This window comes from Molothrus ater, chromosome 1, assembly GCF_012460135.2.
Source record: "Molothrus ater isolate BHLD 08-10-18 breed brown headed cowbird chromosome 1, BPBGC_Mater_1.1, whole genome shotgun sequence".
NCBI lineage: Eukaryota > Metazoa > Chordata > Aves > Passeriformes > Icteridae > Molothrus > Molothrus ater.
In genome coordinates this window covers 58,707,225-58,721,948 of record NC_050478.2, presented here as the reverse complement: position 1 = coordinate 58,721,948, position 14,724 = coordinate 58,707,225, and positions in this window count along the sequence as shown.

Genomic DNA, 14,724 nt, shown 5'->3' with positions numbered 1-14,724 from the left:
TGCTTTGCTCTATACTTTCACTATCTGAGCCCTCATTTGTATTTTAAGATCTGGTTTCACCAATTTCACTCATGATAGGCACAGCTGTGTGTTAGTAATAGGACAACTATGTTGCGTAAAATTTTAATTAGGTCTGAATTAAAGCATGCCTTTTGATGGGTCAGACTCCAACAGAAGTCTCCAGGTACTGGAAATTACAGCATCATGCAGCCTAAAGGCTGTGCTTTCCATGTTCTGAGCAGTAAGTTCTCCAGACCTTTCAATTGTCTGCTCTCACCTCCTTTTTCTTCCACCATCAGCTGGAATCGCCTTCCTCCCCCAGCATTCCCTACATAGTCAAATACCACTTCATCTTTGTTCTTTGTTTAGCAGCTTCTTGGCAAAACCACTGGACAAAGATATGCCATCCCAACGAGCTGAGCTGCAGTTTCAGGAGGCATTTTTCCAACTGTAAGCTTTATGACAAATCTTAGAGGCAGTGCTTTCGCCCTTTTCCCTGAGAGCGTACCACAGCTTAATCTTGTTCTCTGGCAAAAGCAGCACATACTGCCAGAACTGTGAGCAGCAATGAGCTTGTACGAGCCAACAGGCACCAAAGTCTTCAGTCTCTTCTGAGTCTGTCAACATTCTTGTCAACAAAAAAGTCACAGTAACCCTCCAAACCTCCCCTCCCTGTGTCCCATTCCCTACTTACATTTGCAGACCTATCAAGAAAATTTAGGGTGAACAGGATCTAACTATCCTCCCCCTTATCAGTCTTTGAAAAGAATATTAATCTTATATGGTTTAATTTTTTTGTTTTTCGCAAACGAGTCTCGTCATTGAATAGTAATACCAACGTACACTTTTCTAGGTATGTGGCAATTAACATGACTGCTCTGGAATCATAGAGATAACCTGTCCACAGGTCACAAATGCTGCCAACAAAAACCTCAGTATGTTCAGGTTCATTCCCTGGAAGCTGAACATTAGGGCTTCAGTTTACATTTAGTGAGCTTTGACCCTCTCTGTACATGCTACTCTGTGCACAAAATTCAGCAGGAATAAAAAGTATTCAAAGACCAGCAGAATCATGCTGTAGTAGGTTACACCTGAAACAGTTATGAAAATTGAGGAAAGGACATTGCTGTTAAATAGCTTTTTTGATTCTCAGGAGCTCTGTACAGACAGTCAAAAAAGAAGTGTAAGTAATTTTCACATGGGATGAATCATGGTAGTTCTGCTGCTTTTAGTACAGCAATTATAATTTTTACATAATACAGCAGCCACTCTCAATACCCAAATTGAGACTGCAAGTGTGGAAACACATGGTTGATGGCAAACCCAAACTTGTAGGCATCAGTTATGTCATCACTTTCTTATTTAATCATCACCCTCATGTTAAAATGCTAAGTATGTTCCATAGAAACATAAATTACAATTTGGCATGATCACAGCATCTGAATGCAGGGGGTATAAACAGAACATTGAAATTTGCAATGTAGAGATTGAAAGATCCATCCTCAAGAAATTTTCCATATGGATTAGCTTCCTTGTGAGCCAGGTCAGTTCCCAGTGGTCTGTCTGGCAGCTGCATTGCTTGCTTTGGAGCAACACCAAGGAACTAGCTGATACAGCCTGTGAGGTCATATGTAGGGGCTTTTCTGTTATTTTGAAGTAAGAAAAGAATCACAAAATTATTTTGGCTTATAGAATGCAAATACAGGACTTCAGACTCAACGGGGCAAGAGGTTTATCTTGGATCTGGCAGGATGTCTCTTTCTGCAGCTGAAATTTTGTGGTTCTGTTACATGACCACATAGCCAAAGTCACACAGATATTGATGTATTTGGCTACACTCTCATATCTGGAATCTGAACATCTGCAGTGACCTGAAGCAACCTAGTGAATTCTGGTAGGCCAGAAAATAAAGACAGGTTTTAAAAACCCCTTAGTAGATATCTAGAAATGTGTCCCAGCAGAGGTTCTGTGTCAGACTGAAAGGGAGCAAACAGAAAGATACACATTTTGATCAGCAGGAAAAACAGTGTTCAAAAGAAATACCAGAAATACTGCAAGTATCTTTATTACATGCATCTTACTTGGCAATTTTTGCTGGTTAATAGTAACTGCTATTAATTACAAAAAGTAATATCTACTTAGAAACACAGTTAATGGCAGATCTGCTAGTAACAAACAATCTACTTATGAAGTCGTGCTGTATTTGAATGACAACATAATACATGTAGATATAAAAGAATTGATGTTTTCACCATTGTCCTTCCTTTTATGACTTTTCCTTTTCTTCATAAACACTTTTGGAGATAGTGGTATCCGCATCCACTGGTTTGATCACAGTGTCAAAGACTTTGGGATGTAGCAAAGAACTCCTTGTAATCAAAGGAGAAATGATCTGTAAAGAACCTGACAGAGCTTCTTTATACATATTCATATTTTTACACACACTCACACATATGTTTTCCAGAGGAAATGTGGCTGGAGAAAAGAGAGCTTGGATCCTTTGAAGTCTCTTATATTTGTAGCTGTTAGAGGCAACTTTCTTAAAAAAGTGCCAATGATCTGACACACAGATCTGACTTATTATTATAATCTTACTAATTTATATAAAAACATGAAGTGAGGATGGAAAGAGGATGGAGTCAAACTCTTTTCAGTGGTGCTCATGGATTGGAAAAGAGGTGATGGGCACAAACTGAAATGCAGAAAACCCTCTGACATGAGGGAGCCCCTTCTCACCCTGAGGATGACTAAGCACTGACACAGGTCATGCAGGAAGTTTGTGGAATCTCCTTCCTTGAAGATATTAAAAAAATGCTCTGGACATGATCCTGGGCAACAGGTGAGCAGGGAGACTAGACCAGATGACTTCCAGAGGTCCCCTTCAACCTATAAATGGACTACATTTATTTTCCCCAATTTTTTTATCCTTTACTTTCAATGTTTTTCATAGTGAAAAGACCCACTGATTGACTTCCCACTTGGAAGCATCACTTCATTAACATAATTATTATGTTATTTAACATAATGTGCCACTAAGGAGAAATTGTCTAAAAACCAAAGACTGAATAAATCTTGCTGTGCAGCCAGACTGCCCAGGCAGTTAACCATGATAGCAGGTGATGCACCAAAAGCCTACAAGCCTGAACTCTCCTGTTGATCAAAGCTGCTGAGGTACATGTGTGTATAGACACATTTCTACATAAAAATACACTTTTATAAAAAATTAACTTATCTAGATGTCACTATATAATGATAAAAAATTTCTTTCTGAGGCTACATGAAACAAAATATGGAAGTGTGACAAATTAATTCGAATTATGCAACCACTCTGGAATTCCCATAAACATTAAAATAGTATGTGGTAGCAGATTTTTTTTTTTAACAAGAGCTGCTCAGTCTAGTTTTGAAGCAGTTGGTGAAGTGTTTGCTAACAGCAGGGCCTTATGCTGCTTGACCCAGTTTTGCCTATGTAGCAGCTATAGATATTCCATACTAAAAATCAGATATTTATTGCTCATTCATTTCCACTGAGACAAGTCTGAAATGGTCCTTGTATTCGTATTTAGTCCAGTAGTGGAAGAGAATAAAAACAAAAGCCTAATTCTGTGGCATGCTTCCTGTACCCAAATGCAACAAACATGAAGATGTGGGGCTCTTCAAGTAGGAATGGTTGTGGTTTTCTCTCCTGAAAAAAAACCCAACCCAACCACAAATAGTGGACACAAGGCAGAGAGATAATATGCTGAAAAGTGAAAAACAAAGCACATACCCTCCACAGACAACTGGGAAAACCCATGCTTCCTTTGAAAATTTATTTTACTGTTGGGTCATTAACAGCTAACAGGACTGAAGCATTTGCTTACTGTAATCATGAATAAAATTACCTGACTGTGCCATTTTTGAGTAAAAAGAAGACTTTGTTGAGGCCAAAGAAAATCCCTCAAGAGAGATTGGAAATACTTTGTGGACTGTGATTATTTTGATGCACCCATTTTGCATTTGCTTTACAACTTTTTTAATTAGCCTTTTTTAATTGATGAAGTCAGTGCAACACAATTCTTATTATACAGAAATAATTATTTTAATGGATGCACTGATACAAATTATCTCATTGTAAAATAATACATGAAGCCATGCCAAATGTCTTTGGATTGTAATTCTGGCATGATTTAACAATACAAAAAATTTAGATTCTAAGGTTTCTGCAATTGTATAAAAATATCCTCGTCACCTAATGTTAAGGCAGAAATTTCCAGTTTAGCTTTGTAGAGTCTGCCTTTACAGTTTGCCAGGAATTGTTTGTCTCCTTGCTGGTACCATAAAGCCAATAAGATGGGATTGAGTCTTGAGTTCAGTTAATGAGCCTAATGTTCAAATGTGTTTCAAATTAATGTTTAAATTTGGATATTCCTGGGTTGCCCAATTCTGCAACCTACTTCTAGGTGAAATTATAACTCCTTCAGCTCTTTCAGAGGATTGGGTCTTCACTGCTGAAATTATTCTACTTGGCTAACAGATCTTCAGTCTTTTCTTTCAATTTCTTTTCTTTTGGGAACTGTGAAATATAACCAAATCCACAGGAGATTTTTACAGTGCATATATTACTCCATTATTATACTTTGCAGAGTTAATTCTCTTCAGTGAACTAAACATTCTCCACTACAGAAAAGAAACAGTGCTTTACAGAACACATTTAGTTTCAACTTTTAATAATTTAGAGCCAGGGAAAGGTAAATTGAAATGACTATTGAATATTTGTCAGATTTTTCTATTTAGTTTCCAAGAGGATCCCAAGCTGGAAGAGGAAGCAAGTTAACTGGACACCAAAACATAATCCTGCTTCACTTTTTTATTCATGTCTTTATAATGTCATCATACATATTTATGGTAGCCATGCTCCTGACAACCAGTTTTAAAATTAATTTCTCAGTTTTCAGTTTGATGGTAAAAATGGATGGAAATTTATTCTTTAGCTTGTGAATCAGATTCACTTATGACAAAATGTATTTTAGCTCAAAAAATGAAGCCCAGCAAAGTATCATCTGGTAAACATATCATCTAAATGTTAAATGCGTCAATCTACATCAGATCCAAATCATGATTGCAAGAAAATGAGATTTTTTTCAAAGCACACACTGCTTGACTGTTTTCTTTCTACAAAGTGCTCCAGTAACTACCTTTCTCTTTCTAGAGTTTCCTACATTCCATAGGAATTTCTTCCATTCCTTACATTGATCAATGGAGTTACTGTTTGATTTACAGCAGTCTGGCTTCACAGTTTGTGAAAGATGTTTTTCTAGGTGCAGATCTGTTAAAAAAAGGAGCCACTGCCATGTTTTAAATATTTTTTTGTGAAGAGACAATTTATTTGTCCCCAGCATGCTAAGGGTGATAAGAGGTTATGAGGAGCAAAACTGTTTATTTTAGAATCACATTTAATAGCTCAGATTCTTAAGCAAAGATTTTGCAAATTGTATTTAGAAGCAGTCAGAATTTTGGGCTTATTTAATATACTCTCCATGCACACATTTCACAACAAATTGCCAGTGAAATAAGTAGATAATGTAGAAATATTTGATTACAGAATAAAAGTAACTTCTCTTGAAATAATTACATCATTTATATATCTAAAATGTAAGTTCATTTTTCATTCCCGTTTCTTAAATGCTGACACTGGAACTGCTTAAGTTAATAAAACCAGATACTTCTTCCTTGGCCTTGGAGTACAAACCCTTCTAACACAGACTGGAATCCAGTGTTATATCAAGGTGGAATGGAGCAACAGTGTACACAGACAGGATGACATTGCCAGTGCTGCTTTGCAGGATCACCTACCCAAGAAACATGATGTCTTGCTTTCAATTGCCAGGCTATAGGGAGTGCCAAGTATATTAAGCCATTAGAAGGGTTAAAATACTGGTCTCCAAGTAGGCCCCTCACATTTAGGAAGTTCAAGGCTAACCAGGCTAAGCCAAAGCTGATTTGATCTAGTAATAATAATCATAATTTGAATGGAAAGTTGGAATGGATGATCTTCAGAGTTCCTTTCCTTCCAACCTACATTTCCATTTTGTTTTACAGGTAGAAAATAATCTTTTGTAGCTGCCATTACTCACTGATAGGTCACTGTGAATATTACTGGGATTTTTTCCACTATGAGAATGCTGAGACCATATTTCACAAACTTTAATGCACACACTTGAGCCTGCTCTACCAATTTGCTAAGGAAGTAACAAGACTTTAGAAAAATCTTGGTGGAGCAGAAAAGTTGTAGACAGAATTTCTTTTGAAGAAACTTTTACAAAACTGTTATAGAGATGCATGTGGAGATGAGAAGGAGATGCAAGCAACAAATGCTAGGAAATGGGGTGAATAGGGATTGCAGTAAAGGATACCTGGAAGATGTTGCAGTCTCCTGGAGTGCTGTGAAAATCCAGGCATGGTAAATGCCAAGGCTACTAGCACCAAAACATTCATATGGGTCTGCTTGCCAGGTATTTTCCCTCCTAATAATTAATATGAACACAATCCTGGAACATATAGAAGAGCAGCTTGCCAAGTTCTACTTCTATCAGTTTCAGAAGATACTGGATATTTTCAAGCCTCATCTGAAGGTATCAGTAGGCTGCAGGATGGTGTTTTTTAGACTGGTTCAGAATGGTACTTAGGGACGTACCTTTTAGGACATTACCCCACAGATGTGAGTACTTATGTTTCTAAGAGCAGAGACATATTCAAATACTCTCCTGAGCTGTGGCTGTGCCTGTCTTCTTATTCATGATCATCTCATTATTAGAAAAGTAATGTGAAATTTCCAAAACAAGTCTTGGACAATCAAAACTCGTTGTATATTTAAAAGGCTGAGCATCTTTGTGCTTTTAAAAAGATGAAAAACTTCTCCTCTGTTGTCTGGTGATACCCTCACTGTTCCTGACAACACAGTTTTGTATTTTCTGGTTAAATTTATGTTAAGTTCACATTTCACGAAGTTTCTCATAGCTACAGCAAAATAATCCTATCCAATAGCATAACTGTGAAAAGTTAACAGACATCCTACTGATAGGCAGCAGGAACTCCCTCAAAAGTAAAGGACGAAAAGATTTTTTATTTTAAATGGAAAGAAAAAGCACCTTTGTGTGAAGAGTTACTGAAATAGTTACCTGTCTTAGACACAGACAGGTTGTCCAGCTCTGTAATACTGGCTAATAGTGAATCTAGTTGTTACTCTGCTTCTTAAAGAGAACTGATTTATCCTTGTGTAATTTTTTAATCTGACTGCAACCAGTAGGAAATCAGACTTTTATTTCATCACTCATCTTATGCACTGTGGAATGGATCATATAATGGAAAATATTTTCCATGCAGCAGGGAGGGTTTTTTTATAATTAACGTGCTCAATATGGCTGTATATACTAACAGCACTCTAAGTGATATAGTCCAGAACATTTTGCAGAAGCAAATCATAACAGACTTTAATAGCATTCGTGTTAGCTTTCCTTTCACAAATATTATTATTTTAGAAGGACTGTGGAGTAAAATTTTTCTGTTATCTTGTTAACAGTTTATCAAGCAACTCGTCAATATTAGATTTACTACATGATATGGGATTTTTGCTAGTATACAAGAGATAGACTTGGAGAAGTATGATCTCAAAAGCCTCAGAATAGCTACCCCTCTGTCACCTGTAACAGATAAAATAAAGATGAGCAGATGACCAAGCAAATACTTTTTAAGAAAACTATAAATGTTTTAATCCTTGAAACAGCATTAAAGAAAGCACATGGAGAATGTGGAGGAAGAAAATTATACAAATGAGGCAAACCTTCCAGAAATAAATACATGCCCTTAAACTAGTAACTTCCAGAAATCCTTCAGAATCTTACTGAAAACATTGCAAAATATTTTTCCAAACAAGTCTTGATGTTACAATACTCTGACTACTTTTTGCACTTTAGGCATATGTTGTCATTTTTGAAAAGCCAGCAGTGAGCCTAGCAAATGTATAGCAAAACTACTAGGCAAGAATTTACCTTCTTGAGATAAACCAAACTGCATGTCAGCACCCATCCCTGAGCTACTAGGATTTACTACGGAACTTAGCATATGGCAAGGGAGAGACAGGGGTTCTGTGAGATGTCTCAGTGTCTGACTGTTGTATGATTTTTTTAAAATTTATTTTTATACAGTTCAGAGGCAGAATATCCCAGAATCATGGAATGGTTTTGTGTGGAAGGAACCTTAAAGATCATCTAGTTCCAAACCTCCTGCCGTGGAGAGGGGCACCTTCCACTGGACCAGGCTGCTCAAAGCCCCATCCAACCTGGCCTTGAACACTTCCAGGGATGGGGCATCCAAGGCTTCTCTGGGCAACCTGTGCCAGTGCTTTACCACCCACAGAGAGCAGAATTTCTTCCTGATATATAATCTAAAACTACCCTCTTTTAGCTTAAAGCCATTCACCATGTCCCAACACTAAGTGCATTTGTAAAAAGTCACGCTTCAGCTCTCTTTTAAGCCTCCTCAAGATAGTGGAAGGTGCCATAAAAGCTTCTCTGTTCCCCAGAACAGCCCCAATTCTCCATCAGTCCTTATAGGAGAAGTGTTCCATCCCTCTGATCACCTTCATGGCCCTCTTCAGGGCACACTCAAGAAGTTCTATGTCTTTCTCATACTCAATTTTTACTTTTGAGTATTCTGATTGATTGTAGACTGTGATGAAATGGTTGAAACACTGACAGTGTTATGCCTTTGGTCTGTGTATTTTTTGTCTACTTTTTAGTCATCATAGGAATGTTTTGCCTTTGATTATCTGCTTTATTAATAACTTCTTTTAACAAAGACAGCAATAGCAACATCCAAACATCCTGTCCAGGCTTTCTGAATCAAGCTCTATGGCCATTATATTATTAAAGAAAAAAAGATATGTAATTTGCAGTACATTACACATTTATCTCATTTGAATGCAATTAAAATTGTTTGTACAACTTCTTACATAATGTAGAAAGACAAATCAGCTCTTAATTTTTCCAGTTATTTCACACTTCCCATGTAAGTCAGCTAAGGGAGACAGACAATGACATCTTACAGACTTTTCATTATCTTTATGCTTTTTATTAATAAAACACAAAGAATCACTTACTTGGCAAATTTCATGAGGTCATTTTACATTGCAGATTATAGAAATAGAAAAATTCAAGACTGGCCAAATGAAATTCCTCTCTAATATTTATAAAATTTTTCATTTAGGACAATTTTTTCTCCTTTCTTCCTCAAGGTTCGAACTTTTATCAGAATTTCTGAAAACAAAATTTAGCAAAAAATTCACAATCTCTCCACATAGTTGAAAATGTTTTCTCTGATTTATATCTTTTATGAAAATCCTTTTGATCTTAACAGTATCCATAAGGTTCCCAGCCATTAAAAAAAATGTGGCCTCTGTTCAAAAATTTGTATGTGTTTGATATAGCAGGGAATCCATATTCACCCATGGAATTAATAGCAATTTTTATATAGCATTCATAATTATGTTGGACAACACTAATTGTGCAAGGAAGCCATCTTCCAAAGTGTCTTGACACAAATTTTGTCGACACCATTCCAGTGTCTACTGAACTTTTTCAGCTCAAACACAGAATGACTGAACCCCTCATCAGTCATAAACTGCAACAGTTTGATCATATCACAGTCACTAACTGGCAAAGCTGGAAAGAAAATTGGCAGCATTCAGTAAATCCCATCTGCCCTTACTCTTTTCTCTGGCAGTTTCTGTTTTCAAGGCAGTGCTGGGACTCCATGATGATACTTTGGCTTTATCACACTGTGTGCTGGTTTAGGATCCAAGCTTGCAGAAAGCAGCAGAGATTTCAACTCCTCTGGCTCCAGTTTTCCACTGCTTTTGTATTCATTTCAGCATCAGCTGGCCTGAATTTTCATCTCCCACAGTAAATACCACATACACTACTCCTGTTATTCAAGTCCATAGCTCTGATTTCTTTTTCCTAATTGTTCTGAGGAGGATTTTCATAATGAAGCAAGTTTTTTTAAAAGCCTACTGATTAAAGATTTTAGAAAACATCCAAGTGCCAATGAACTGCCAAAACACAGTCATCCTTCATTAGATGGGTCTGGCCTGCTATCTAAAATCAAGCACAAAATTGTAACTGATTTTTTCAACTCACGTGGATCTCTCAAGTTCAAGGCTTCAGGACAGTTCCATAATACAGAAATCTCCATTTTGTGGCTGACACAGAGGTAGGAGTTGGACTCTCTGGAACCACAAATGAACTGGGAGATGATGGAACACATTTCCAAGGGTTAGTAAAATTTCATATCTTACAGAATAAGTGGGGGAAAATTGTTGAGAAAATGTCAATGTTTCACTTTACATTAAAAAGAAACACAAATTATTATTGCTATTGTCATTTTTAAGAGTGCAGAAATGCCTAAGAAAAGCAAATGTAGCATTTATCTAGAGCTAAATCTATAGAAAGACGATTCTGCAGCTTAGTCTCACTTCTGCAGCCTTTCTGTAGTGAAACTCATAAGTGGGGAAAGCATAAACCTTTTTAAGGAAGGCAAAGGTACAAGTTAAAACCCCTTATTATGTTTAATCATAGCAAGTTTCCCTTGGCTTTGGCACAGTTTCAAATGTAGGATATATCCAGCAGCAATTGGACCAAATTTGGACTACAGTGGAAGTAAAAGATGTAAATAAAATCCTTAGCACAGCCTCAGCAGGTGCCAGCTGTTTTTCTGCACAATGTGAGCCATACTCTGTCAGCAACAAAGAAGGCACCCTCTTGCTACCTCACAAGACATCTGTTTACTTCAGTCTTCAGTGGTGGCTGGTGCCCAAGGCAGAGCACAAGAAAATAAGTAATTATGGAATAGACTGTCCACTGGGAAAATTAATCCTTTAAATCTTGCAGAATCCTTACATCTTTTTACTGGTCAACTTGTTCCTGGAGGAACAAGAGCTGTATTCTTTCCATGTTTTAAATGAAGTCCTTGTTTTAAAAAAGAAAAGGCCTTAAAAAAATTCATGCTGTTGCATGGACTTTAGCATCTAGTTTATCCAAAATAATGTTCATTTCCTTTAGTAGTAACCGAAGACCATCTGCTGCAATGAAAAATTTCTAGAAGCTGACAGATATCCAAAGGCAGTTTTCCCTCATTAATCTCTGTAGATCAACGGCTGCCCTCTGTGTCAGACTTGTGTATCTTCACTCTGGATACATGGAGCACCTCCCCTCACAAATCTGCTGGTTTATGGCCAGGGGTAAGAGGCGTTACAGAAATGCTTAAGAAAATAAAACTACTTTCTCCATACAACACATTGCAATCAACTTTTCTGGAGAAGAGCTACATTCAACTACTGCCTTCACTTGGTGGAAATTCAAATCAATCAGGGGAAAAAGAAGCCAGTAACAATACTGAGTTCAGAAAGCAGAGGACAGTGTGTTTTGAAATGATCCAGACTTCAAAGTGTCAGTGTTCTACATACACAGAACTATATGTTTGAACAGTTGGCTGTAGCATGAAATGCTTTAATATAGAGAAAGAGCAAGCTGGAAGCAGTTACAAACAGCAATTTCTCTCTGAACAATGTGGCCATTCCCATATGCTATTCCTAATATACAGTTTAATAAATGACAGTTACAATGGATTTGGTCAGTCCCCTTGGCATGAGAAAAAGACAGTATGAACACAGACAAAACTGATCTCTGAAATATGTCAGGTTTTGCAGTTGCCACAAGGCCACTGGGTTTTGTCAGAGTAAAGAGAATTTGAAACCACCTTTATTTTTCTTGTCTGCCTAGAAAGGAGGTTCTCAAGGAACAATTGCCATTGCATCTCTCAAATTTCTACTGTTGACCATATTAAAACAACAGATGCAAGGCAGCAAAACTACAAACCAAAATATTGTTAATAAGAAGGCAACATGGTTTTCTCTGGACAAAATATCATGCATCTAAGGGTAAGCTATGGTACCCCAAAGTCATTATGAGCTGCACACAGGTCTCTCTAGGTTTTCTTGTTGGAAGTTATCATACTAGTTACCACATTAATTATTAATTTTAATCATTGAAATGGCATTGCAAATTCAGAAAATATCTAGTTCTCTGCTTTGGCAAATAGGCATATTTTTTTCTCAGAGTGTAAGCATGAATAGTCCTGTAAAAGTATGATGGAGCGGGGAATCCCAGGACCCAGAAAGATTTCATATCATCATCATCATCATCATCACCAGTGACAGAATAACTTCTGACTGTGTAAAAGAGGGCATTTTGTATAGTGACTTCTCTAAGCTTCTCAATCTCCAAATCATAAACTGCCTGTGCTACTGTGGGGCTTTGCCCTGCACCACAAACCCTCTCAAACCTTCCTCCATACCTAGGTGAGACAAAGTTCACGCAGTACAAAGTTCAAAATGCTTCAGGAATATCTTATAGGACTATCTGTTAGGGCTTATATTCAACACTTCTGACATTTCCATCTGACAAGAATTGCTGCTGGCATCATTGCTTCTCTGCAACAAAGGCACACGATAGGCACAGATTAATAATAAGGCAACATCCTGAAGTGAAAGTCTGGATCAGAAGATCCTGCAGTGTAAGTACTGTTCTCTCTGAGACAATTTTAGACACCATCCAGTAAGTAATCACTTCAGCTGTAGCAAAAGCCAGGAGGACCATTTTTATTCTGTGTCCAGACAGGAAACCAAGATGGTGCTCTCCACTATAATGTTAAAATCTGAAGATAAGTCAGTAACAAAGAGTTTCACCTCCAGAGCAGGTACAGAAACTTCATTGCTCTGTGACAGTGTAGGTTTCATGCATTTAACATTCCCTGTAAAAACAGTTTGAAGAAGCCACAGCAGGGCTTTCCCTCACTCCTTTTGGCAGTTGCCTTTAAACTAGGATCTTGCCTTTGGTCTGTGCCTGTGTTATGTTGCAGCTGGCTTGTCCATGTCCAGCCAGCCATGAGTCCTGTTGACTTAGACCCAGGGCTTTACCAAAAAACTTGTATTTCTGGCTTGACTTTCTGGCCTCCTCAACACTGTGGACTTGTGCAATGATAAAGACTCTTGGCTGAACTTGGCTGCCATCAACAAACTACTCTGATAATTTTGCTTTCTTTCTGTGGAACTGTGTCCTTGCTGGTGAGGTCACTCGTTCAGAGGTTTGGCTTCCTGCTGCCTGACCACTGCAGAGCAGCCTGCCTTTGGTGCTCTCTGACAGTCTACACCTGCTATCAAGAAAATGAAAACTACAGTAACATCTTCCCAAGTATATATTTAGAGCATACATATATTCATGACATGGCTTCAAAATGAAGAAAAACTATGAATGAAAAATATATTCATGTAGCAGAGCATCAAAACTTTCTTGTATCTAGAGAAACACGTAAGGTGTAATCAGATTAATAAGAAGACACAAAGAATTTTTCAATTGCAGTAATTAGGAGTCTTCAAAGACAAAATTCAGCCAACTAATTCTTTGTAAGGTGGCATGTCTGTAGAACTTTATATAATGAGAAATACACATAAGAATTGATTAGTGATTTATATCACAACTTATCCAGACCCAATCTCTTCCAGCAGAATGACTTCCAGTTAAAGAACAGATGTATTTGTTTCTGAGTTAAAATGAGGAGAAAGAAGTATAGACAATGACAGTACAACTGAGAGGTTTTACTGCATTTTATGAATTTTGGCCTCTAAGGGAAGAAATATGTGTTTGCTTTCTTGATCTTGCAGCATACTCTTTTTTGTTTATTCAAGCCTTGACCTACAGGGCTGAGATTAGCTTTTAAGAGCTAAATAAAGCACCAGTTTAAGCAAGGACTCATTGTTGGTTTTAAGTTTAAAATATCCATTAATATTGCAGGTAGAAACCCTTCATAATATTCAGTGATTACCCAAAACTAGAATGCTACTTTCTGTGACATGAATATAGCAAGAATAACACAGAATAAGAATAATAAATCCCAGCTTAGCTCACAGAGTCACTGATATATTAGGACTCTGGCTCATTTAGGACAGTCTTCTGGGTCTGACATTTTTTTAAAATTTTAGGTAAGCCTATCAGATAGAATAGGATAGTTTAAAATTACTAACTCCAGGTAACAAATTAGGTCCTTGAGTTAGACAGAGGGGAAATTCTCCTCCATACTCTTCTGTATTGCAAAAATCAAAATATATGTAAACAGGACATCAAAAAAATGCAATTGGTCCTATGTACTATATTGGTCTTGCTAGTCATATAGTTAATATAACAGCTTTTCATTTTCTGTCCTGAGACACGTGTCCATGCTCAGATCTGTTTTGGTTTGAGAAGTATTTCTTGAAATCAGACACTTTTTATACTGAGAGTTTATCTAGTGCATTAGTAGAAGGACAATAACTCAGGAGCAAATGGCATCACAGTCACCACAATAACAGGTTTGCTTGAGTTAATGCAGAGGTACAGTCTGCCTCTGTCCCAAAGAGCTGAAGTTTGTGACTAAAGTCACTGTGACGGGATCCTTCTGATACTGAGTGCAAACAGCTGCAAAGAAGGATGGACTACAGAGTTTGTGGTCAGTGTAGCCTGCCTTCCCATGAGTCCCTGAAAGGTCAGAGAGCAAGAAGGCACATAAATTTCAAAAATCTTTCATTTCTACTCTCTTGGGAAGGGAGGACAAGAGCATTGTTTAAAGAGCCTCATGATCAGCAGAACCATG